Source organism: Taudactylus pleione, unplaced genomic scaffold, assembly GCF_031769625.1.
Source record: "Taudactylus pleione unplaced genomic scaffold, aTauple2 ptg000706l, whole genome shotgun sequence".
Taxonomy (NCBI): Eukaryota; Metazoa; Chordata; class Amphibia; order Anura; family Myobatrachidae; genus Taudactylus; species Taudactylus pleione.
The window spans coordinates 488,968-511,671 of record NW_028285108.1 but is presented as its reverse complement, the minus strand read 5'-3'; the positions used below and the strand labels follow the sequence as shown (position 1 = coordinate 511,671).

The window sequence follows — 22,704 nt, the reverse complement described above, 5'->3', positions numbered from 1 at the left end:
CCCAGGTTCCAGCGCCAGAATGATGGACCGTAGGATCTCCATCCGAAACTTCGGCACCCGCAAAGATTTGTTGAGAGCTTTGAGGTTGAGAATCGGACGAAACAACCCATTGGGTTTCTGCACCAAAAAGAGATTGGAATAGAAACCCTGGCCCCTCTGGGAGAATGGAACAGGCACTATAACTCCAGCCTGGAGCATAGTGTGCAAAACCTTCCGCAGCTCCGTGGCTTTGTTCCGGTCTGATGGTAGACCCGTGGTGAAGAATCGAGCCGGGGGTCTGTGCCGGAAGGAGAGGGCATACCCGTGTGAGACCACCTCGAGAACCCAAGTGTCTGTCGTGGTGACCGACCAACACCGGGCGAACTGCAGCAGGCGGCCTCCCACTTTGGGATCCCCCATAGAGAGGCCCGAACCGTCAGGCCGCAGGCTTATCATCTGGCTTAGGGGAAGGACGTCTGGTACTCCAGGCCTGTTTCCGGGGCTTGGCCGATTTCTTGGGGCAAGCCGCTCGGGGAAAGGACTGTGTCTTAGGCCTACCCTGGGCCCTATAAGACCGAAAGGACGGAGTACCTGAACGAGAAGGAACAGCAGCCGACGGGAGACATGCCGATTTAGCTGCCGCCAGCGTGGCTACAATCTTGTCCAGGTCCGGACCGAAGAGAACTTCTCCGTTAAAAGGCAACAACTCCAAACCCTTTTTGGAATCAGCGTCCGCCTTCCAGGATCGCAACCACAAGGTGCGACGAGCAGCCACAGCTGCCGAAGAAATTCGTGACGCCAGGGTACTAATATCCAAGGCCGCTTCGTTGATATAAGTGGCCGAATCCCGGAGATTGCCAATCAACAGTCGGAATCGAAGGACGCCTCCAACGCATCAGCCCAGCGCTCCATAGCTCGGGCAACCCAGCAAATGGCCATAGCCGGCCGCGCTGCCCCCCCCGCAAGGGAATAGACGGACTTCAGGCAGATCTCCACCTTGCAGTCCGTAGCATCCTTAAGGGAGGACATGGATGGCATGGGTAATGTGGCACTACGGACAAGGCGTGTCACATGAGAATCCACCTGAGGCGGGGATTCCCATTTGGCAAAATAATTGTCCGCAAATGGATACGCCACTGTTAAACGCCTTTGAGGCCGATATCGTTTGCCTGGCTGTTTCCATGCTTCCTCCAGGTGGTCAACTAATTGCCCCGAAAGAGGAAACACTGTGGTATCTCCTTTAACATCCTTGAAAAAGGCGTACTTGGACTTTGATACCGGAGGCTCCTCATCCTCAATAACTAAAGCAGTACGGACTGCACGAATAAGGCCAGGTATATACACCTTAGACTTAGCGTCCGACTCTTTAGGACGGGAAGGTTCCTGGTCAGAAAGATCCAGAATCTCCCCATCATCGGACGTCCCGTCGTCATACTCATAAGGAGCAGACAGACGCCACCGGCCGCTTGTGAGGCTGCATCACAGACTCCCCTTGCAACACTTCTGACAACTGCTGTACAGAGCTTGTCAATGAATTAACCCACACAGGCTCATGAGAGACCTGAGGAGGGGAAATAGGGAGACTGTGGGGTACCATCAATTGTCTTGGGAAACCCTGCATGGGTGACGACACCACTGACTGCTGGGACAAACCCATCTGAGTGAGGGCAGGCTGCGGAGCTAACTGGCCCACAAGGGTTGTAAGCGCTTTGGCAAAACAAGCCCAGGGCGGCTCCTGTACCGGAGCCGTGACCGTGATCGGTCGCGTCAACGAATAACACCGTCGACATAGTCCCTCCGCACTACCGTCCCACTCCGCTATAGGTACCTTGCATGTAGTACATAAAAGCTGGAGAGGAAAATCACTTTCAGACATAATGGTAAGTATGTGACCCCTCTCACTGATACTCGTTAGTATAGTGTGAGACCACCCTGCAAGCACTGCACCGCAAGGGCTTTAGCAGAAAGAACAGGGACAGTTAAATGCTGACAGATAGAAAATGAAAGTACAGGCAGCAGACGCTAGCATAGATCACATACAATGCAAAGAAATCAATTCCTGCACTATCAGCGCTGATCCTCAACTACACAGACTCAGAGCCTGGTAGGACACAGCGCTGCATACACAGACCTTATCCAACGGAGGAGACGTATGCAGGGGAACCCAGACCACGATGCCACCGTTCTTCAGCGTCCAGCAGCGCTCACCATGCTTCTTCCAAAGATGGCCACCGAGGAGCAGAGAGGCGGCCGGCCTGGGGGAGGAGCGCTGACACAGGACAAGTCAGCGTGTGCAGAGAGGGCTGTGTGCAGCGGGGGAGGCGCCGGCTGTGAGACAGGGAAGGCGCGCTCCCCTGGCATGCATTTAACCACTGGGACGCCGCAGCGCTACCGCTCTGCCGCGGTCCAGCTATCCCAGGGGGGTAGTGGAAGCGCAGGTTAGAACCTGGCTCCACGCTGCAGCCAGTCTCCAGGGAGCCCCCTGCCTGGGGACTCTGGACCATGTAACAGCGGGGACCCACCGCGGGACCCCGCTGCTTACCTTGCTGTCCCCCTTGATTCTAGCCATGGTCCAGAACATCTGGGGTCACCGCTAGCTGTGACCCCAGATGCCTACCAGCATCCCCGGATCAGTACCGGCGTTCTGGTATCGGCGGGGGTGTAGGGAAGACAGCATGGACGTCAGGACTGACTGTCCATGCTGTACTTCCAGATGTGCAGCCACAGCTGCTTGAAGAAAACTTCAGGGGCTCTTCTTAGCCCCCACTCCAACAGGTGCATCAGACTCCGGCCAGGCACCAAACTAAACTGAGATGCCTTGGCTCGGGGCGGGGTATAGGAGGGGGACCCTAGTGCATCCTGGGAGGACTGAAAACTTAACTCTATGGTGCCCGATGCCTGACGTCATCACCTGTATCCTGTGGATACCCTATGGACCCTGAAGTAGAAATAACTGGTAATAAATAAAATAAATAATATGGGTGCAGGGTGCGTGTGACCACCATGCCAAGGAGAATAGTACAACGATCTCAAAGCAGCAACACGTGCTGCTGCCATGTCTAGAATGATTTTCCAAACAATTTGAAGTCCTTCATTGTATAGTGAGAAAGATGTTTCTAGGAGAGGGTGTACAAGCAAATGCGTACACCCAAAGAGCACACCAAATAGTGCTCAGAGAAATCACAAACCTAAAAAGCTGATAATGGGGACCTAAAAACATCTGTTAATATGTTAGAACTATTCATGTTTTTTGGTGGTGGTTCAGTGTTTTATTTACACCCACATACAGTCATTTAATTCACCACAAACTTGTCTTCATACTAGGGTGAGGCCATCTGTCCAAAAGCTGAACCTCTGCTGGAATCGGATCATACAACTGGATAAAGAACCTAAGCAATGGGTGACTGAAACACAAAAGAATCTGTGTCTTGGAAAAGCCAAGCCAAGGCCCAAACACCTCCCTGAGATGTTGCAGGGGGACCTTAAAAAAAAAAAAAAAAGAGTTGTAGGATGAAAGCAAACGATAATCTCATACAGAAAACCCTGTTAAAATTGTCTCGGCAAACTACCAAATTTTTATATCTTTTCATTTTTACACCTGGCTTCTTCTTGTTGGTTGGCGTGATTGATGATAACATTGCAGATTTGAAGGAGTGTACACTTCCTTTGTTATACCCCTTTTACACCAAAGTCCCGGGTCTGACCCAGGATTTGGAACAAGTTTCCAACCCAAATCAGACTCGGGACAGACCCTTTTTACACTGCGGCGCCAACTCAGGGTATGCCTGGGTTGCCACCGTTCACATCGAAGCCAGGATCTGCAGTGACTCTCCAAGCGCCTCTGAAGCCGGCCAATCAGGTAGCATATGGCACGACCAGGCTCGGACCGTTTACACTGCAGGGTGACACGGGAACGAGTTGGATCCCCGTGTTACTGGACCAGAGTGGATCCATTTACACAGACTAAAATCCCGGGTCGATGTGCGTTAACGTGCAAAAACCCCAAATTTTAATGTCTGTGTAAAAGGGGTATTACAGTAATGTGTGTACTTTTTTTTTATATAAATATACACACATACTAATTATATATATATATATATATATATATATACATACATATACAAGATGGCAAGCTGGGTTCAGACATAGAAATGTATACTAAAATGGAGGATTATATACCTGGTAGGCAGGGGTTACAATTAGGCTACCTAAGTTTTAAATAGCATATAACTGGGATAAATGTAGATGGAAAAACTAGCTGAAAAAAATAGATTAGTAGAGCACAGTGCTAGGCAGTGACAGCAAAGGTCAGAGTCAAATATAATGTGGGGTACACATGAACTATTCTCCAACAGACCAATTGGTAAGTATGCGCCTGACCATACACACTTATCAATCGGCCGACAAATTTGTCTGGCCAGAGGAACCAGCGTCGACGTCATTGTCAGCGGTTCCTGCGGCCTGCATATGGGTCGGTAGGTCGTCTGTGCACACAGGCAGATGCGCACGATATATCAAACCGCTCTATCGCATCTGCCGTGCAATACAACCAACACGATATATCTGTAAGCAATGTCATTCACAGATATATTGTGTATACACACCTGAAGATGCACTAAACAATATATTGTCTATCGGCTGTATGAACAATATATCGTACAGTCTGTATCCAGCAATAGTCACTAGGACAGTGTCCTGAGCAGATATTTAAATTTAAGCACAACACTATAAGAGGAGGTAAAGAGACAACCAGACAATATCTACTAGTGGAAAAAAAAAAGGGGGGGGGTTTGGGCTGCACATCCTAATTTAAACACAATAAGATGTGCTACCTTGCTGAGATCTGGTTCTACAGCAGAAATAGAAGGTGGGGGGGAAAGCAGATGCACACTCTAAGCAGTAAGATGTTAGGGACCCACCTGATGAGGTTCACCTTGATGTGGTAGGTGGGCAAACATCTTTGGCCAAATATGTACTAAGTATGAAGCTCAATTTAAAACCATGTTTATTGATAGTTTATTATATATATTGTGATACTCAGTGTTCTTAGTGCTTAGTGTGCGCAGCTGCTTTCCCCCCCCTTCAATATCTACTAGTGGGCCACATAATTTGAAAGAGCGGACTCCTCTCTTTCAAATATCGGTGCCCACAAAGTCGGCATATACGAAAAACATATGTTTTCAGTAGCACATCGTACCATTGTCCGGTGATCATCAGACAATAAGTACTAAGAAGACATCATTTGATTGAGAAAACCACCATTTTTCTAAAATGGGTGCCTCTGATTTTACAAATGCCAGGTTGTGGGGAGGCCTTCTCCCATCCCTGGACTCCATGATTTTTCTGTAGTGCAGGGGATTATTGCCTGGTGATGAAACTGTTCAATAGATAATAATCTCTATGGGAGCAAACAGTTTAAAAGGAGGGGTTATCCCTCTTTTAAACAAGGGTACCCCCATTTCTCTAGGTGCCAGGGCTAATGGGATAGAGGGAATTAAAGTCCCTCCCCCATCTTTACTAATATTTAATAGTTTAAAGAAAAACAAAACCTGATCCTCGGAACTCTCCACTGGTGATTAGTGACGGTGGGGAGTAGGTAAGTAACGCGAGGGCACTTTGCAGCAGACGACAAGTGGGACTTGTCATTTGCAGTTTCAAAGTAAGCGTCACTCCTCCTCCACAGTGTAGGGCAGCGATTTTCAACCACTGTGCCGCAGCACACAAGTGCGTCGCGAGCGGTTCCCAAGTGTGCAGCCGGGAGATGCCCCCACAGCTTACCTGTATCTATTTATTTCCCTAACTTTGTGCCGGGGCAACGCTTAGCTCTTTCACGTGGCTCAGCCGCTGCCCGGGCCATACCAATGGAGATGCGGTGGAGTGACATCATAGGTCACGTACGCCGCGACGCTGCCCCGCCTGCACAGTACTGCACACTGCTGATGAGCAGTGAATGTGACTGCTGCAAGCCTGCACCACCCGGCGCTGAGAGACTTAAGGATCTGCCCAGTAACGCTATCGAGGGGCAGGGAGCTCCAGGTATGGGGGCTATATGTATTATGTTGCTGTCTGTGGGGGCCAGTGTAAATATGTTTTTTTTATGTGGGGACAATGAGTATTATGTTGCTATCTGTGGGGGCCAGTGTAAATATGTTTTTTTTATGTGGGGACAATGAGTATTATGTTGCTATCTGTGGGGGCCAGTGTAAATATGTTTTTTTTATGTGGAGGCAATGTGTATTTATGTTGCTGTCTGTGGGGGCCAGTGTAAATGTGTTCAGTTTTTTTTAATTTGGGGGCAATGTGTATTATTTTGCTGTCCGTGGGGGTACAGTGTAAATGTGTTTTTTTTATGTGGGGGCAATTTATATTATTTTGCTTTCTGGATAGTGTGATTTTTTATTTTTTTTTATTTGTGGGCCAGTTTGTTTAATTTTGCTTTCTGGAGGTACCAGTGTAATTGTGTTTTTATGTGGGGACCATGTGTATTATTTTGCCTTGTGTGGGGGCAAGTGTCATTGTCTTTATAAATGGGGGCCAATGTGTTTTATTTTTGTTTTATGTGGAATCCAATGTGCTTAGTTGGTTTCTGTGGAGGCCAATAAATGTGCTTTATTTACCCCCGTGGAGACCAATGTGAGTGTTTTTTCTTCATGGGGGACAGATGGTGTGCCTTGGTCCTTTTAAAAATTTGTTCGGTGTGCCGCGAGTTCAAAAAGGTTGAAAATCTCTGGTGTAGGGGTAAAAAAAATAAAAACAAATCACAAACCATATATTGGCCAAGTAATCCTAATGAACATTAAAAAACGAAAAAACAAACAAACATAAATGATTTTGCAAAACTAGTTATGGTGTGCACCAGCAGCATCCACCAATAAATGTTTAAATCTAGACCAAAACAAGATTTCCTCCTACTTCCATCATCATATTCTGATTTTCTGGGAAACAGTTTGTTGATAAAAAAAAAAAAAAAACTTAACATTATATGAAAAAGTAAGAGTTAGCATTGCTAAATATAGATTTATGACGACTGCTGGTAGACAGACTTTAAACACATCAATTTCATGCAATGGCTATTTTAAAAAATTATATTACTTAACGGACAAGGTAAGAAACTTACGGCCTGGTTTCTATGGCAAAGAAGCTAGCATCCTTCTCATAGAAGGTAGAGACCGTTTTACCGTTCATATTAAGACAACATTTTAATAATTACTACTAGGACTACAAAGCAGGGCAAATTGTATCATATTCACATGGATGACTAATGGTAAAAGGTTCAGAAAGATCCCTGCCAAGAACACCACATGCAAAAGAGAGCAGTTGTCCCATTTACCATATATTTTAAGCACACATGGGCTAGATAATATGATTTCAGAAAGCAATGCAATACAGTATTAATATTAAACATGGTAACTGGATCTATATTAGCTTTAGAGAGAGAGTGTGAGCATTTGGCCTGGGGGACGCTTCAGCAGAGATTTTTTTTTTCTTCTTAAAAACCAAATATGACAAGGGAGTGTCCAAGCCACCTTGGGGTCTGTGGTTGCTATGGTAATTAATGAGTCCGGGAGTTAGCTTCAATACTCCTAGGAAATAATACACCTGTGCAACATTGGGTCTCCCTAGATCATAGAAGGCTGTTCTATGGTTTTGTCTGCTTGTAGTTGGTTATTTTTACCCTAGGTGAAATCAAAATACAAAAAAATCATAAACACACTCCCCCTTTTTATATAATCTAGGCTTCAGAGTATGCAGAACAAAAAACAATCTGGAATTGATGGTTTCATAATCACTATGGCAAACTTAAGGTTGGTCAGAGCTCGGCTGCTAATAGAGATACAGAAAAATAAAGCTCTTTCACACACGCATGTCTACATACCACAACAAGACCAGATGTCACAAAAAGTGCAGGGACTCTTCTTAGCGACCTAGGCGACAGTAGTATCGAGGAAACAAATAGGATACTCTAAAAGGTGGCAAATACCCAACCTCTCCAGGAATCCTGTTGCAAGGCCAAAAGGTCCACAAGTACCTTCCCAAAATCAGTCACCATCCCATAGTGTACTCAATGCTGGGTGGATTGCTTTTGGGAGATGAGAGCATAAAGAGAGTGTGGCTCTCTCTATAAATTACAAACAACCTAAAGCACTGGGACTCTCCTATGCAGTCTGGTGCCAGTGATGGGCATAGATCTATGATGAATCCCTAGGAGGTAGCAATTATGCTCCTCTCTCTACAGTTAATTTTTAGTGGCAAACGGGTCCATAAGGCCTTTGTCCTTTACACAAATACACACACCCACAAAAAATTCTATTTTCCCTTGCAGCAAGGCTGGGGACACTGGACCATGGGACATTCAAAAGCTGCCACCAAGGTAGGGAACGCTCAGGCTGCCTGACCGGAGAACTGTATACTCAAAGTGGGTGCCGCCGGGGGCAAAAACTAGAAACGTGACAATGAGCAAAAGTGTGAACAAGGGACCAGATAGCCACACTACGGACTGGTGCTGCTGAAGTCCCGCATTGCACTGCCCAGAAGATCGCTGCTGCCCTAGCGGAAAGCGGTGACACCCGGTCTGGTGGCGGACGCCACCCACCAGAATAGGCTTGATTGGTGACCGAACGGAACCAGGTCACAAGGATCTGCTGAGTAGCTGGCCAACCATGTTCATGCGAGTCAGAAAGAATCCGCAGGGAACACGTAGTAGACATATCCGAGGAAATCTGCAGAGCTAAGGAAACCTAGCAAAGCCAGATCATCCCAGTCCCGGGAAGATCCCGGTAAGGGAGGAAGGACAATATCCTGTGTAAGTACAAGGCGGAAACAAGTGTCGGTTGAAACATAAACCCTGTACGGTGTAACCGCACAATCGTCACGGAAGACAAGAAAAGGCGGCTTGCCAACCCTAAACACAGAACAGTGCAGAGGGAAGGCAAAAGCCCTAAGGAAGACCAGCTTCCAACCAACTGAAGATCCATAGGATGCAACAACACCAATGGAACCTGGGTGAAAGCCCATAAGACTAGATTACGATTCCACTGTTCCACCTGTGGACGAAATGGTGGTTACATATGCAGCACACCTTGTAAAAATGGTATGGATTAGGGATGTGCAGGCTCGGATAGGTTCGAATTTTCCCGCCAAAAATCAGGTCTCAGAAAGAGGCAAAACGTCATCTTTCATGGACAAACATCATTCCTGCACAGAAGTCCATGGAAAATGTTTGTCCATGAAAGATGACGTTTTGCCTCTAAGACCCATATTCTGGCGGGAAAATCTGAACTTGGCGGGAAAATTCGAACCTATCTGAGCCTGCACATCCCTAGTTTGGACCCTCGGAAGAAGAGCCAAACGCCACGGAGAAAAAATTGAAAGGGCTAAAGCCTGTATCGTCACAAAACAAAGTCGTCAAACGGCCTCCAAACCCTCCAGAAGGAAAGCCAAGGAACACGAGAGGAAAAAACTTTTAAACGTACCCCACAAGACGTAGCGCTTCCAAACCCGGTCGTAAGCATGAGATGGAAACGGAGTCTGTGCTCACAGCATAGTATGGACCATGAGATAGAAAAACCTGCAGCTTTCTCAGTCACAGAAGTCCGGTCATGAAAACCAACCTAGGAAAGTGCCCTTGTAGAACGTGCCTAGTCGCCGCAGGTCTGTATAAAGTGGAAGGCGCCACCCAGGACCTACCGATCTTGTCAGAACGGCTGCATACCCATGACCACCGTAACCAGCCTGCAGCCACTATGATTACACTCACTCTGGAAACCTCAATGTCCCTGGTGACCTGAGGGAACAGTGGGGACAGCGGACACAGAAGCTCTGGACAAAAAAATTCCACAGAAGCGTCAAGTCAGCCACTTGCTGAAGCCAATGCATACCAAGCTGTGGAGCCTCATAAACATGCAGAGAGGCCATGAGATCCCCACGACATAGCAGGAAGACCCCTGGAAGGAGAGGCCACTGTCCTGGGAGAAAACGTGGTTCTGCTGAGGAAATCCACTGTCCAATTTACCACTATCAGTACGACCATCACTGAAAGTATCCGCCCTGGAAGACTTCAGCATCACCGCAGTGTTCTTGCACATCCTGGAAGATGTACATGCCACAACCGGATCAGTGTCCGACCGACTGGCAGTGAGGACAGAGAGCCCCCAATAGAGCTAGAACGATGGCTTGAAGCTTGAGCTCACCGAACAGCCGAGCCACTGGGGACGGTGACCCAAGGCCCCGGAGCCGAAAAACAATTTCACAGCAGCTTAGCCCAGGAGACTCATGGCCATGGTGATCCAATCCGGAAGGACCAAGCACTGGACCTGGAGGAGAAGAACGGAAACCCTCCACCAATGGAGAGTGACGGGTGCTGTCAGACAGAAGGGGAATGGAGACGAGAGGGATGCCGAGCAACCCTGTCCAGTTTGGAGAATTACCCACTGGGACTTCCGTGAGTAGAACCTGGTCACTGAATGGTCCCTAAGTGGAGACCAACACGCTTAACAACAGAATGATCCAAAAGGTTGACGGACGAGGGACCAACCAAACCTTCGACCAAGGTCAGTAGGGCTCCTTCACTGTCCGCCACAAGAAAAACTCCCTGGAGAGGTGTCAGAGGCTACTCCCGGAACTGAGGGTCTCATCCAGACCCGCTTGCGAGTGCAGGACGCTCGCAAGCGGGTCGATGGTACCCAAATGCGCATGCGCACGACGGAGGCTGCTCCGTAGTGCGCATGCGCGAGACCCGGCGAGCGACGGGGAAGCCGTCGCCCGGGGTCTCGCACCAAAGGGGGCGTGCTGTCGATGGTGAGTGACAGCACGCCCCCTTTATTGGGCGTGCCGGGGCGTGGATGCCCAGACGAAGGCGTTCCCATGGGAACGCCTACCGTCTGGGTCCGGCCCCACTGACATCACTAGTGATGTCAGTGGGAGTGATTTTGGCTCTGATAGAGCCAACATCACTCCAGGGCTTGCGGCAGCGAGACCCTACCGCAGGGTCTCGTCGCAAGCTCGATGGTCGTGACCATCGCGACCATCATCATGGACGCTCGCATAAGCTGTGGGTGGTAACCCACAGCTATGCTAGCGTCCAGGAGGATGCACCAAAAAAAAAATAAAAACGCCCTGATTCGGAACGGGCACTCATTCAGAGCGTCTGGCTCTGAATCAGGCCCTGAAAGCGCAGACAGGGAACAAGGGAGACACAGCAAAGTCAGGATACAGCACTGATCCGAAAGTACTTAAAACAAACAACCTTGGAAGGTCCGTAATTGTGAAGCCAAGGTATCCTGCAGAAGCCGAACCACTGAAGAGGGCTGAATTATGGCACATTCCGTGTGCACAATGTGCGGCAGCACCGACAGTATTGTATTGCAAACACATGGAACCTGAGCTCCAACGAACGGTAGGGCCCAGAATAGACAGGGGACCGAGTAGAGTACCCACTGCAGAGACATAACGACCTGCCCAAAACGGAACCTAACGACAAGCGTTCCAGACGTCTAGCGAGGATTTGTTGGCCTCCGAGCTGTGGATCCCTGATTGGAGGAAGTTCATGTGAACTGAACTACCAGGTACAAAGAAACAAGAACGGCCTGAATGAGGAAGGAAGGAAATAGAATCCCAGTTTCCGTACTTTTGCAGAACTGGAGCAAAATCGTGCCAGCTAAGAGGAGTGCAATGATAGCACAACCCACTGTCACCGCGCTCACGGCTTCCTGGGGAAAAGCGATGAGAAAAACAAACAACTCCCTGGTAGTGGACATCCGAAGTCCCAGATGGCACCATGGCAAAAGATGCCAAGCACTCAGCCGTCTGAAGACATCACTCAACGGTCACCGAACTGGAGCAACCAATCTACCACTTACGAGCGATCTGGGTAGCGAGAGAGAAATCCCATTAGGCACTAGTCTTTCCTGGAGCAGTGTCCCCAAACCGGCGAATGGCACTAGACAAATTACCCCTGGAAATCAAACCCCTGCCAGGGAAAATCGCCTTGTGGTAGACTGACTTTTTCAAGGACGTACCAACCCGAAAAGAGTGAAAACTTGGAAGTGCGGACCCCACCAGGAGGGACAGCCAGTGGAAGAAAAGTATGTTCTCAACCGGTGGTGAAAATGTTATCCAGGTCTGGCTAAATGAGAAAAGTTCTTAAAAAACAAAAGATACTGGAAGTAACAACTTGGTTATGAGTGTGCATGAGAAGTGGAGAGCCAAAGGGCCGTTTGGGGCGAAACCGGCCGTAGCGTAAGCTACCTGTGCCCCATCTGGCATGGCCTCCCACACAGAGCCCGCCACAAACCTGCCCCGCCAATCCAGCAGAGAATCCCAGGGCGAATCTCTGTAAACCCTGCGACGAATCAGTCAGAAGAATTGGCACACGCTTCCCCCATGTCTAGTCTAACCAAGGCCAGATAATGACCCTAGAACCCATTGAAATAGGACGGAGACAACATCCAAGTTTTAGGACGCTGACCCCTGAACAGAAAGGGGTGTGTGCTGTCCCCTTGGGACAGCGCAAAACTTCAACGGTTCCTTCACATGCAAAACGTCTAACAGGGCCTTGGAAGGAGTAAGACACTTCCAAGACCACTCTACACCTGTACTTCACACAGCAAAGGATTCCTGAAAAGGTAGTTCAAAACAGAGGAACCTGACGTATATTGTGACGCCCCACAAAGCAAAGCTCACAGCCAGAGCGAGACAAACCTTGGCCGGAACCAACCCTATAGAGGGAAAGAAGCCTGCACCAGAAATGAGGGAATACCCAAGCCTGAACTTGGCTCCCTGTGAAGCGCCGCCAGCTTCACTAGGCACACACCGACCTGTTGAGAACCCCAGAACACGCAGGTCCCACCCTGGTGGACGCAGCAGCCCAGATGCCTTGGAAACACCGGGGACCTATCCACACAAGGCCCCCCAGGGCAACTGCCCAGTATCCTGTGCATGGGAGAAAACATCGGCCAAAATAAAGCAAAATCCCTGCATACAAACGCCACAAAGTTAGGGCTGTAGCGGGAATTGAATCAACAATCGCAATGCGGCGAGGCAACAAAGCTAACCATTACACAGTCTGCGTCATCAGAGCCACCACTCCCGTGACTGGAGTAGTCCGTCATAGTCCTCACTGATGTGCCAGAGCCGTAACAAAATTAATCCTAGGAAGAAAAACCTGTGTCTGTCACAAGCAACATCTGTAGAACATGTGCACTATCCCTTTGAGCCACCTAATCCACTTTAGTACACAGAACCAATGTCCCGCCCCTTGCAAATAATAACACAGATAACAATAGAAAAGAAAATATACTCAACCTTCCTTCCAACCGCTGGAGAGGAGCTGAGAACCGCAGCAGCCGATTATCCCAGCCTGCAGGGCCAAAGTACTCCGAAGTTCAGCAGCCATCTTTGTTTGGAAAGATCACAGCAGCCGCCAAGACGGTCACTGTTCTCCTGCTGCTGTAATGTGTAGGGGAGGCCGGCAGCTACAGGTTCCGCCCCCCTATGTTGTGGCTGTATTCCCTCTCTCACAAGTGCTACTCCTCTTCCTGGGGAAAGCACTTTGTATGCTCCAGTGAAGCTGCCTGTGAGGCGCGCGCTCCAGCAATGGAGCAGCCCTCATCATACCTGGCAAGATGGCGCCGCCATCCGAGACAGCGCTGCCGCCCAGAATCCTCTAAAAAGGTACGAGAGCACACTGTCCCCAGGTCCAGGTGGTCTCTCATAGAGACCAGAGTGCTCTGTGGGGGGTTCCATCGGTGCGCACCCGCACCCCCCGCGCTGCAGCTGCATAACAGCAAGCTGTAACACAGCTCCCGCACTTACACTGTGCGCTGCTACAAGCAACGCACAGCTCCTAAGTTAGAAGTAAAATAAACTATTACAAATAAATATAAAAAACTGCATAGCAGCCCATCCAAACTTGCCCTACTCCTCAGGCACTTAAAGCTGACTGGAATTGTGGGAGGAGTTTAGGATTTAAAGTAGGGGTGTGCACCGGCCACTTTTCGTGTTTTGTGTTTTGGTTTTGGATCTGGATCTTTCTTCGTGTTTTGGATCTGGATTGGTTTTGCCAAAACCACCCTTCCGTGTTTTGGGTTCTGGGTTTTGTGTTTTGGATCTGTATTTTTTTGAAAAAAAGCATAAAAACAGCTAAAATCACAGAATTTGTAGGTTTTTCTGCTCCTATGCTATTATTAACCTCAATAACCTTAATTTCCACTCATTTCCAGTCTATTCTGAACACCTCACACCTCACAATAGTGTTTTTATGTCCAAAAGGTTGCACCGAGGTAGCTGGATGACTATGCTAAGCGACACGAGTGGGCGGCACAAACACGTGACCCATCTAGGAGTGACACTGCAGTGGCAGACAGGATGGCAGTTAGAAAAACTAGGCCCCAAACTGTACATAATGCAAAGAAAAAAAGAGGTGCAAGATGGAATTGTCCTTGGGCCCTCCCACCCACCCTTATGTTGTATAAACAGGACATGCACACTTTAACAAATCAATAATTTCAGCGCCAGGGTCTGCCACACAACTGTGGCTGAAATGATTGGTTCGTTTGGGCCCCCACAAAACAAGCTGGCAATTAATGTGTCCCTGCACAAACTGGCTCTACGGAGGCAAGATGTCATCCTCATCCTCCTCATCCACCGATTCCTCACCCTCTTCAGTGTGTACATCCTCATCCTCACAAAGTATTAACTCGTCCCCACTTGAATCCACCACCACAGGTCCCTCTGTACGTTCTGGAGGCTGGTCTCCCTGGAAGAGCTGATAATTCATTTTGATGAACATCATCTTCTCCACATTCTGTGGAAGCAACCTCCTACGCCTTTCGCTGACAAGGTTCCCGGCTGCACTAAACACTCTTTCGGAGTACACACTGGAGGGGGGGCAACTCAGGTAAAATAGAGCCAGTTTGTACAGGGGCCTCCAAATTGCCTCTTTTTCCTGCCAGTACAGGTATGGACTGTCTGACATGCCTACTTGGATGCTGTCACCGATGTAATCCTCCACCATTCTGTCAATGGTGACAGTATCATATGCAGTGACAGTAGACATGTCAGAAATTGTTGCCAGGTCCTTCAGTCCGGACCAGATGTCCAAACTTGGTCCTGCCTGCCCTGCATCACCGCCAGCGGGTTGCTTAGGATACCTAAGTTTTTTCCTGGCAGCCCCAGTTGCGGGAGAAAATGAAGAAGGAGCCGTTGACGTGTCACGTTCCGCTTCAGCTGACAGTGTGTTCACCAGCAGGTCTTTGCACCTCTGCAGGCTTGTGTCGGCCGGAAAGAGAGACACCACACAGGCTTTAAACCTAGGATCGAGCACGATGGCCAAAATGTAGTGGTCTGATTTCAACAGATTGACCACCCTGGAATCCTGGCAAAGCGAATGAAGGGCTTCATCCACAAGTCCCACATGCCGAGCGGAATCGCTCCGTCTTAGCTCCTCCTTCACTTTCTCCAGCTGCTTCTGCAAAAGCCTGATGAGGGGAATGACCTGACTCAAGCTGGCAGTGTCTGAACTGACTTCACGTGTGGCAAGTTCGAAGGGCTGAAGAACCTTGCACAACACGGAAATCATTCTCCACTGCGCTTGAGTCAGGTGCATACCCCCTCCTTTGCCTATGTCATAGGTGGATGTATAGGCTTGTATGGCCTTTTGCTGCTCCTCCATCCTCTGAAGCATATAGAGGGTTGAGTTCCACCGCGTCACAACCTCTTGCTTCAGGTGATGGCGGGGCAGGTTCAAGAGTGTTTGCTGGCGCTCCAGTCTTCGGCACGCAGTCGCTGAATGGCGAAAGTGGCCAGAAATTTTTCGGGCCACCCAAAGCGTCTCCTGCACGCCCCTGTCGCTTTTCAGAAAATTCTGCACCACCAAGTTTATTGTGTGAGCAAAACATGGGACGTGCTGGAATTTGCCCAGATGTAATGCCCGCACAATATTGGTGGCGTTGTCAGATATCACAAATCCCCAGGAGAGTCTAAGTGGGGTAAGCCACTGGGCGATGATTTCCCTCAGTTTCTCTAAGAGGTTGTCGGCGGTGTGCCTCTTACTGAAACCGGTGATACACAGCGTAGCCTGCCTTGTAACGAGCTGGCGTTTCTGAGATGCTGCTACTGGTGATGCTGCTGCTGTTGCTGCGTAAGGTGATACATCTACCCAGTGGGCTGTCACAGTCATATAGTCCTTAGTCTGCCCTGTTCCACTTGTCCACATGTCCGTGGTTAAGTGGACATTGTGTACAACGGCATTTTTCAGGACACTGAGGACACTTTTTCTGACGTTTCTGTACAGTCTCGGTATCGCCTGCCTAGTGAAGTGGAATCTAGACGGGATTTGGAACCGGGGACACACTACCTCCATCAATTGTCTAAATCCCACTGCACTAATGGCGGATACCGGACGCACGTCTAACACCAACATAGCAGTCAAGGCCTCAGTTATACGTTTTGCTTCAGGATGACTGCTGTCGTACTTCATCCTCCTCGCTAAGGACTGTTGGAGGGTCAATTGTTTAGTAAAAGTAGTGGTGTTCCTACTTCCTCTCTGGGATGATGAACGACTCCCAGCAGCAGCAGCAACAGCAGCAGCGGCAGCAGTAGGCGTAGCAATGCAGGATCCTCCGGAGGAATCCCGGATAGGAGAGTCAGTCATGCCAGTGATATGGCCTGCAGGACTACTTCCGATCCTGACTAAGGAGGAAATTGACGAGGAGGGAGTTGACGGTGTGGTTTGCAGGCGCTTGGATACAACAGGACAACGGGATTTAGGTGTCCCTGGACTGCTTACGGTCTGAGCCAAAGTTTCTGAACTTGACAGTAACTTTTTATGAACGCGCTGCAGGTGCCGTATAAGGGAGGATGTTCCTAGGTGGTTGACGTCCCTACCCCTACTTATTTCACCTTTACATATGGTACATATGGCAAGACAGTTGTTGTCCGGATTTGGATAGAAATATTGCCAGACCAAAGAGGTGGAATGTTTGGTCTTCTGCCCAGGCATGACCGTGATGGGCTTTTTCATCCCACGGACAACAACTGTCTCCCCCGGAGCCTGATTTAAACAAACCACATCACCATCAGAATCCTCCTCGCCAACTTCCTCCTCAGCGCCAGCTACACCAGTATCCTCATCCTGTTGTACTTCAACAGTGACATCTTCAATTTGCATATCAGCAAGTGGACTGTGGGTGCTCCTTTCAGCACTTGCAGGGGGCGTGCAAATGGTGGAAAGAGCCACCTCTTCCCGTCCAGTGCTGGGAAGGTCAGGCATCGCAACCACCACCACACTTGGACTCTCCTTGGGGATTTGTGATATCTTCTTAGAAAGCACAGTTCTTCGCTGTGCTTTTGCCAGCTTAACTCTTTTGATTTTTTTAGTGGGAGGAGTGCTTCCATCGTCATGTGAAGCTGAACCACTAGTCATGAACATACTAGGGATCGACCTTAGCCGTTCCTTGCCACTCCGTGTCGTAAATGGCATATTGGCAAGTTTACGTTTCTCTTCAGCTGATTTAAATGTCTTTTTCAAGGTCATTTTCCTGAACTTTGCCATTTGGGATTGTATGTGCCCTCTACTATGACATTGGGCATCGGCCTTGGCAGACGACGTTGATGGCATGTTATCGTCTATGTCATGACTAGTGGCAGCAGCTTCAGCACTAGGAGGAAGTGGTTCTTGATCTTTCTCTATTTTATTTTTATCGGAGAAAGTTTGGTCCTCCATTTATGTTATATCGATTTGATATATACGTGCGGCTAAACACAGAAAATAATTTTTTTTTTGGTTTGGACTGGAGTGTACTTTGTGGGTTACAGCACCCTTTAACGGTCAAGCCAGCCGGCCCTTTACTTATGACACAGGCGCACTCTTGGCACTACTTTGTTGATGCACGTGCGGCTACTGCGCACACAATTCACAAACACAGAAAATAATTTTTTTTTGGTTTGGACTGGAGTGTACTTTGGGGGTTACAGCACCCTTTAACGGTCAAGCCAGCCGGCCCTTTACTTATGACACAGGCGCACGCTTGGCACTACTTTGTTGATGCACGTGCGGCTACTGCGCACACAATTCACAAACACAGAAAATAATTTTTTTTTGGTTTGGACTGGAGTGTACTTTCGGGGGTTACAGCACCCTTTAACGGTCAAGCCAGCCGGCCCTTTACTTATGACACAGGCGCACGCTTGGCACTACTTTGTTGATGCACGTGCGGCTACTGCGCACACAATTCACAAACACAGAAAATAATTTTTTTTTGGTTTGGACTGGAGTGTACTTTCGGGGGTTACAGCACCCTTTAACGGTCAAGCCAGCCGGCCCTTTACTTATGACACAGGCGCACGCTTGGCACTACTTTGTTGATGCACGTGCGGCTACTGCGCACACAATTCACAAACACAGAAAATAATTTTTTTTTAGGTTTGGACTGGAGTGTACTTTCGGGGGTTACAGCACCCTTAACGGTCAAGCCAGCCGGCCCTTTACTTATGACACAGGCGCACGCTTGGCACTACTTTGTTGATGCACGTGCGGCTACTGCGCACACAATTCACAAACACAGAAAATAATTTTTTTTTAGGTTTGGACTGGAGTGTACTTTCGGGGGTTACAGCACCCTTAACGGTCAAGCCAGCCGGCCCTTTACTTATGACACAGGCGCACGCTTGGCACTACTTTGTTGATGCACGTGCGGCTACTGCGCACACAATTCACAAACACAGAAAAAAATTTTTTTTTGGTTTGGACTGGAGTGTACTTTCGGAGGTTACAGCACCCTTTAACGGTCAAGCCAGCCGGCCCTTTACTTATGACACAGGCGCACGCTTGGCACTACTTTGTTGATGCACGTGCGGCTACTGCGCACACAATTCACAAACACAGAAAATAATTTTTTTTTAGGTTTGGACTGGAGTGTACTTTCGGGGGTTACAGCACCCTTAACGGTCAAGCCAGCCGGCCCTTTACTTATGACACAGGCGCACGCTTGGCACTACTTTGTTGATGCACGTGCGGCTACTGCGCACACAATTCACAAACACAGAAAATAATTTTTTTTTTGGTTTGGACTGGAGTGTACTTTCGGGGGTTACAGCACCCTTAACGGTCAAGCCAGCCGGCCCTTTACTTATGACACAGGCGCACGCTTGGCACTACTTTGTTGATGCACGTGCGGCTACTGCGCACACAATTCACAAACACAGAAAATAATTTTTTTTTTGGTTTGGACTGGAGTGTACTTTCGGGGGTTACAGCACCCTTAACGGTCAAGCCAGCCGGCCCTTTACTTATGACACAGGCGCACGTTTGGCACTACTTTGTTGATGCACGTGCGGCTACTGCGCACACAATTCACAAACACAGAAAATATATTATTTTTTTAGCACTTGGGGGGAGCACCGCTGATGGACAGAGCACCCCCTGGACAACACTACAGCACCCCTTTAGGACTGGGACACTGCACAGGACTTTGGAGTGGACACAGCCCCTATGGAGAACTGACTGCACAACACAGTCCAGCCAGCCCCTATGGACTTTGAAGTAGTGGACACAGCCCCTATTAACAACAGCAGCACAGCACAACACAGCCAGCCCCTATGGACTTTGAAGTAGTGGACAACAGCAGCACTACACTACACAGCACTAACTCCCACCCTCCCTCTTCACTGTCCACAGCCGAGTGAGAAAATGGCGCCGACGCGGGTACCTTATATAGGATCCAAAACCCGCGAGACTCGGAAGGCGGGATGATGACGTTTTGCCTCGATGTCAGATCCGAGTCAGGCGGGAAAAGTCGAGCATGACTCGGATCGGACTCGGATCGGGGGGGCTCGGGGGGGTTCGGATTTCAGAAATCCGAACCCGCTCACCCCTAATTTAAAGCTACAGTTTTATTAAGTGCCAGCGCAGCCCCAACCTACAATCCCATGGTCCAGTGTTCCCAGCCTTGCTGCAAGAAAAATGACTTCAATGTGACGTATATAGAACTAAATTATCTGAATCTGTAAAAGGCCCAAACAAAAGCACCTAGCACAGCACAAATGCTTGAACAATGCAACATTATAAACCTTAACTTATTTAAATATAAAAGGATGTACTTGTAACACACACACACACATATATATATATATATATACACACACACAAAGTATTTGACCATTAGGTCATTTAATGCAAACGTTTCAATCCCACTCAAGGGGATTTTTCTCAAAGCTCAACCTTGAGCGGGATTGAAACGTTGGCATTAAATGACCTAATGGTCAAATACTTTTGTTGATATTTCATAAGTCCTACGAGTGCCACCCATCTGCTTCTATACTATTTAGGGTCCTACCCTGGGAACAAGGCAAGCTATTTTATACTCTTGTGGGGTGCTGGTTCTTTGTTAATGAGAATTATCGCTGGGTCACTATTGATGTACAATCATTATATACGTCAATTAAGGTATAGAATCATGTAGGGAATTCTTATTGGAAGATCCAGATTGAATCGCATAAACATTTTATTTGCATTTTAATCGATTTTATATTGAAACAATTATTTTAAATTTTTAAACGATTTTTACCTTCAGATATGTGGGACAGCAATGGTAACAACTTTTGCACACAGTTTTGCCAATCTGCATATGGGAAGCTGGGAGAATATGTTTATTTATGGGGAGAATATCTTTAGGACCCATATCATCCTATATCAACGTTATATTGATGATATTTTAATTGTATGGAGGGGTCCTAAGTCGACATTTGAAGACTTTATGAAGTATATTGGTGAGAATATGTATAACTTTCTTTCACATATAAATTTGATGATCACCAGGTGGAATATCTGGATTTAGTTCTAACCAGCACTAGTAATGGTGTCAACAGTCTTGATAAAACTTTTAGTTTGAATAACAATTCTTATGTTCATTTCAAAAGTGGTCATGCATCCAAATGGAAAACGAATATACCTTTTTCTCAATTTTGTAGGGTTAAGCGGAATTGTAGTGAACAAGAGAAATGTGATGAGCAAATACAACTCTATTCTGACAGATTCAAAGAAAGGGGATACCCTAATGATCTGTTGAGCGAGTCTATCACTAGAACAAAGAATATTAATAGATCAGACTTGTTAAAATATAAAGAAAAAATTGATAATAAAGAAAATGAGGTTATTTTCATTACTACCTACAATAGAGATGAAAAAAAGGATACGTAAAACCCTGACCAAGCACTGCGACATTTTAAAAATGGATGGCATATTAAATACCGTCCTACCTGATAGACCCAAAGTTGTTTTTAAAAAAGCCAAAACTTTGAAAACTATACTTGCTCCAAGCCAGTTAAATGTCATAACAAATAGAAATGTGAACCCTTGGGAGAACCAGAGAAAAGGTTTTTTCAAGTGTGGACATTGTATTATCTGCAAATACACCCACCCTAACAACAAGTGTTTTATGAATTTTGATGACTCAAAAGATTTTCCGATTTATGAGTTTATAAATTGCTTAACAACATGGGTGATTTACATGTTGGAATGCCCATGTGGGTTGAAGTATGTTGGCAAAACAAAACGACCATTGAAAATGCGGATTCAGGAACATGTACGGAGTATAAAAAATAAACTAGATAATCATAATGTCCCCAGGCATTTTAAACTATTCCATAATTCTGAATTGAATGGTTTTAAATTTAAGGCCGTAGAGCATGTTGCCACTGGGGAACGAGGAGGTAATTTAGATAAACTACCTAGACGTGAGATGTATTGGATATATTCATTGAATACTAAGGTCCCCAATGGTCTTAATGAGAATTATGAAATTGCTCCATTTTTAGACTAAAATACTGGCTTTAATTTTTGATATTATTATTACTGTTATATATTCTTTTAGGCTTTTTTATGGTTTGTTTTAGGTTCTAAATTACATTTAAATATTGACCTTTTAACAACATGGTGTTTTAATATACAGTTTTAATATATAGTTTTTACATGTTTTATTATATTATTCTCCATTGCTGCTATTATATTAATTTTTATGTCCGGTCCTATCATTATTATATTCATATGTATATTTTCCTATATTTTCATTATTAATCTCCTGAATTACTTACCGTTGTTATTTATGGGAAGTTTTATGATCCTTAATATTTAAATATATTGGTTTATGTATAATTATTCCCCTTAGTATATACTAAAATGCCTCTGGTAATGGATATTATAGGTTGCACCCTTCTTATTATGTATGTTTGTGCGGACTATGGCAAAATGGCGATTGCCAAACGCTAGAGGGATTGCTAGAGGTTGATCTACAACAAAATGGCCGCCGTCATTCACGAGCGGAGTCCGCCAGAGTTACACGCGGAGCTGAGGGCACTGTGACCTATTCAGCTTATCCAGCATGCCAGTGAGCTCTGAGCGGGCGAAGCGCTCGTGATAGGGGACATTTATTAATACTACTATGAGTCCTAAAACGGACTTTTAGAGAAACCACTTCCAGGTCTGTGGAATGCATTTCCGGCCCATTTCTGGGTTATTGGAACGCATTTCCAGTTATAGAATGGCGGTACTCACGCCCATTAATTAAGGGATGTTTTAGGGTATATAAGGAGCATGGTTACGATTGTTTGTTATCCTCCTGATGAAGTCATGTATATGAATTTTGGACGAAACGCGTTGAGGTTATCTATGCTTGGTGATATCTTCTGCTCAGGGATCCTGCTAAGCAAATACTGACATTTCAGATAAGC

At 47.1% G+C, this 22,704-nt stretch overlaps 1 protein-coding gene across 1 annotated transcript in view; it reads right to left on the bottom strand.

Moving 5' to 3' along the window:
• Positions 1–22,704, bottom strand: part of GNAI3 (G protein subunit alpha i3) — a 91,667-nt gene that overhangs the window by 22,566 nt on the left and 46,397 nt on the right. The gene's annotated exons all lie outside the window — the stretch shown is intronic.